Below are 4,680 nucleotides of genomic sequence, written 5' to 3'. Positions count from 1 at the left end.
GCCACACTTGATTTTACCAGGGCAAGGCCGAGGTGAACAAGTAAGTTTTACTTTTAGTTGTTTCTTACATATATTCCAGTGATTACCTTCAATGCTTGTTGTTGTTCAAATGCTCAAGTCATATCTGAATCTTCGCTACTGCGTGGATCGCAGTAGGCCAGGTTTCCCTGTCTTTCACCATCTCCCAGAGTTTGCTCAGACTCATGCTCATTGAGTCGGTGATGCCATCCAAACATCTTGTCCTCTGCTGTCCCCTTCTCCTCCTGCCTTCCATCTTTCCCAGCATCAGGGTCTTTTCCACTGAGTCAGTTCTTCACATCACGTGGACAAAGTATTGGAGCTTCAGCTTCCACATCAGTCAGTCCTTCCGATGAATATTCAGGACTGACTGACTTTACGATTGGATGGTTTAATCTAATTGCAGTCCATAGAAACTTTAAGAGTCTTTCCAACACCACCATTTTGTCCACCAGATCACTTATCCATTCTTTTACCTCATTTATTCTTCTATTGGTTTCTTCTAGTGTATTTTTCATTTCAATTATTGTCCTGTTCAACAATGTTTGCTTTTTATATCAGATAACTTTTTGTTAAATATTTCTTTTGTCTTCTGCTTGAGTGCTTCCATTCTTTTTCTGAGATCATGAATCATCTTTGCTATCATTTCTCTGAATTATTTTTGAGTACATTGCCTATCATCATTTCACATAGTTGCTCTTCTAGGATTTCTTTTTTTTTTTTTTCATTTGGAACATATTCTTCTTTCTCACTTCGTTTAACTTTCTGTATTTGTGATCTCTATTCTGCTGGCTACAGGGTCATTGTTCCTTTTGCTACTGGTGTCTGCCCCTGATGGATACAGCTGGTCTAGAGGCTTGAGCAGGTTTCCTGGTAAGAGGGACTTCTGCCTGTCTTTTGGTGTGTGGAGCTTTTCTTGTCCCTTTGATGGGCATAGTTGTGTAAATAGGTGTGCTTTGTGTGGTTGTGGATTCAAGAAGACTTTAGGCTGCCTCTCTGTTGATGTATGGGGCTGTGTTCCTGCCCTGTTGATTGTTTTGCATGAGGTGTTCCAACACTGGAGCCTACCAGCTGTTGGGTAGGGCCAGATCTTGGTATCAAAATGAGTTTCCAGGAGAGTTCATAACAATGAGTATTCTCTGATAGTTCTGCCAGTGCCCTTGTCTCCACAGTGAGCCATAGCCACCCCCTCCCTCCTCAGGAGACCCTCTGAGACCTGCAGGTAGGTCTGGCCAGGTGCCTATGAAATCACTGCTTTTTCCCTGGGTCCCTCTGCCTGAGACCTGTGTGTGCCCTCCAAAAGTGTAGTCACCGCTTCCCCCAGCCCTGTGGCATTCCTAAAATCAAGCCCCATTGAGCTTTAAAACTAAATGCTCTGCTTCCAATTCCAGACGCCCAGGTTTGGAGACTGACAAGGGCCTCAGTTTTTTCAATCCTGTTGGAGCAACTCTGCAATATAATAATTTTCCATTTTGTGCATCACCCACCTGCCAGGAATGGGATTTGACCATGCTGCAGATATACCCCTCCTACCCTTTTATTTTGTCTTCTTCTTTGTCTTTTGTTGCAGAATATAAATGTGTTTTTTGGTGGATTCCAGTCTTTTTTCTTGATGATTGTTCAGCAGTCAGTTTTGATTTGGTGTTTTCATAAGAGGAGGTAACCTCAAGTCCTTCTCCATCTTGTCTCCACCTCTTCCTATTCACATGAAGTCCTTAAACACATAGAAATTTTAATCACTGGAAGCAGAGATGGAGTCCAAGCATGTAAGGATTTGGTATCCAGCTGTTGGTTCTGAGACATAGGGGCTTTACAAAAGAACTTAGGAGAAGCTGCTGGAAAGTAACAGTCAACAAGTAAGCAGGGACTTCAGTCTTTATTTCTTAAATTAATTAAAATTGGCCATATGATACCTTTTTAAATTACTTGTTTTATATGTGTAAGCTAATTCATATTTTTAGTTTTTTTTTTAATATTTTGATTATAAAAAGCAGCAGGGCTCTTGAGTTTAATTTACTATAAAATAAGCAGTTAACATGCAAAACAGAATATGTAATGCATATACTAAGATCATAGTCAAAAGTGAGTAAATAATTAATGTACTGCTTCTTTATAGTCATATTATTTTAAAATTTTCATAATCAGTTCAGTTCAGTTGAGTCCCTCAGTCGTGTCCAACTCTGTGACCCCAGTAACCGCAGCACGCCAGGCCTCCCTGTCCATCACCAACTCCAAGAATTTACTCAAACTCACGTCTGTTGAGTTGGTGATGCCTTCCAACCATCTCATCCTCTGTCATCCCCTTCACCTCCTGCCCTCAGTCTTTCCCAGCATCAGGGTCTTTTCCAATCAGTCAGTTCTTTGCAGCAGGTGGCTAAGTGTTGGAGTTTCAGCTTCAGCATCAGTCCTTCTGATGAATATTCAGAACTGATTACCTTTAGGGTGGACTGGTTGAATCTCCTTGCTGTCCAAGGGACTCTCAAGAGTCTTCTCCAACACCACAGTTCAAAAGCATCATTCTTTGCCTCTCAGCTTTCTTTATGGCCCAACACTCACATCCACACATGATTACTGGAAAAACCAAAGCTTTGACTAGATGGACCTTTGTTGACAAAGTAATGTCTATGCTTTTAAGTATGCTGTCTAGGTTGGTCATAACTTTTTCTTCCTAGGAGAAAGCATCTTTTTATTTCAAGGCTGAAGTCACCATCTGCAGTGATTTTGGAGCCCCCAAAAATAAAGTCTCTCACTGTTTCCATTGTTTCCCCATCTATTTACCATGAAGTGATGGGACCGGATGCCATGATCTTATTTTTCTGAATGTTGAGCTTTAAACCAACATTTTCGCTCTCCTCTTTCAATTTCATCAAGTAGCTCTTTAGTTCTTCTTCACTTTCTGCCATAAGGGTGGTATCATCTGCATATCTGAGGTTATTGATATTTCTCCTGGCAATCTTGATTCTAGCTTGTGCTTCATCCAGCCCAGCATTTCTCATGATGTACTCTGCATATAAGTTAAATAAGCAGGGTGACAATATACAGCCTTGATGTACTCCTTTTCCTATTTGGAATCAGTCTGTTGTTCCATGTCCAGTTCTAACTGTTGCTTCCTGACCTGCATACAGATTTCTCAGGAGGCGGATCAGGTGGTTTGGTATTCCCTTCTCTTTAAGAATATTCCACAGTTTGTTGTGACCTACATAATCAAATGCTTTGGCATAGTCAATAAAGCAAAAGTAGATGTTTTTCTTGAACTTTCTTGCTTTCTCAATGATCCAGCAGATGCTGGCAATTTGATCTCTGGTTCCGCTGCCTTTTCTAAATCCAGCTTGAGAATCTGGAAATTCAGGGTTCACATTCTGTCAAAGCCTGGCTTGGAGAATTTTGAGTATTACTTTACTAGCGTATGAGATGAGTGCAATTGTGCAATAGTTTGAGCATTCTTTGGCGTTGCCTTTCTTTGGGATTGAAATGAAAACTGACCGTTTCCAGTCCTGTAGCCACTGCTGAGTTTTCCAAATTTTCTGGCGTATTGAGTGCAGCACTTTCAAACAGACTCTTGGAGGGCACAAACAAAAGCTTGTGAGCACCAGGACCTAGGAAAAAGGAGCAGTTACTCCACAAGAGACTGACCAGACTTACCCGTGAGTGTCCAGGAGTCTCTGGTGGAGGCATGTGTTGGCAGTGGCCTGCTGCAGGGTTGGGGGCACTGATTGTAGCAGTGTGTGCATGAGACCTTTTGAAGGAGGTCACCATTATTTTCATTACCTCCACCATAGTTTGGCTTCCAGTCAAACAACAAGGTGGGAATGCAGCCCTGCCCATTAACAGAAAATTGGATTAAAGATTGACATCAACAGAAAATGTTCATAATAGTGATACTCTAAATTGAATGAGAGCAAGATTCTTCATTTTAACTACTTTGTTTCTGGCTCAGCCCAGTGTCTCACAGATTACTCACTCAGATGATTATTCTTGAATGACTGAATGCATCAATAGATAGGTAAGTATTATGATTATTAATTGTTGTGTAGTCCACAAGGCTCCTCTGTCAATTTGACTTCCCAAGCAAGAATAATAGAGTGGGTTGCCATTTCCTTCTCCAGAGGATATTCCTAACCCAGGGATTGAACCCATGTCTGCTTGCATTGGCAGGCAGATTCTTTACCACTGAACCACCAGAGAAGACCTCATGCCTTGTCTAATCCTATTCAAGTCACTGCATGATTAAAAAATCTTTCATCATGCCTTAAACTTATGAGTAAGGAAAATAACGATTCGGGGTGACCCCCGAATCCTCACTGCTAATGTGAGACGAATTTTTGAGCGGGTAAAGGTTGCCCCTAAGGTGACCCGCCTACTTTGCGGGATGCCTGGGAGTCGCGATCTGCCCGTCCCCCTTTTACTTTAAAAAATAGAACACTCTGGATGTGTATGATACAGGATTAAAGTCGAAAGTAATCACTGTTGGTATGCTTGTTACGGATTAAGTTTGCGGCGACCAACTTGCTCCTGTTTTTCAAAGGTGATCGCGTAGGCGGCTAACATTTTTAATGTTAGCTATTTATGTTTGAGTGCAGCGCATGGGATTCAAACAGCTTCCAGTCTCACGTGTCACAAGAAATAAAAAAAAAAATATTTCATAATTTCTTCAATAATGTG

The 4,680-nt window shown here is 41.4% G+C and overlaps 1 non-coding gene across 1 annotated transcript; it reads left to right on the top strand.

Moving 5' to 3' along the window:
- The first annotated feature begins 4,262 nt into the window (after nucleotides 1-4,262).
- Nucleotides 4,263-4,412, top strand: LOC133065754 (U12 minor spliceosomal RNA). The gene has a single exon (XR_009695007.1). It is a non-coding gene; the product is annotated as a U12 minor spliceosomal RNA (small nuclear RNA).
- Nucleotides 4,413-4,680: the final 268 nt, after the last annotated feature.

Source organism: Dama dama, chromosome 11, assembly GCF_033118175.1.
Source record: "Dama dama isolate Ldn47 chromosome 11, ASM3311817v1, whole genome shotgun sequence".
NCBI lineage: Eukaryota > Metazoa > Chordata > Mammalia > Artiodactyla > Cervidae > Dama > Dama dama.
Note: the sequence above shows the minus strand (reverse complement) of the source record. Positions and strands in the feature narration are given on the sequence as shown.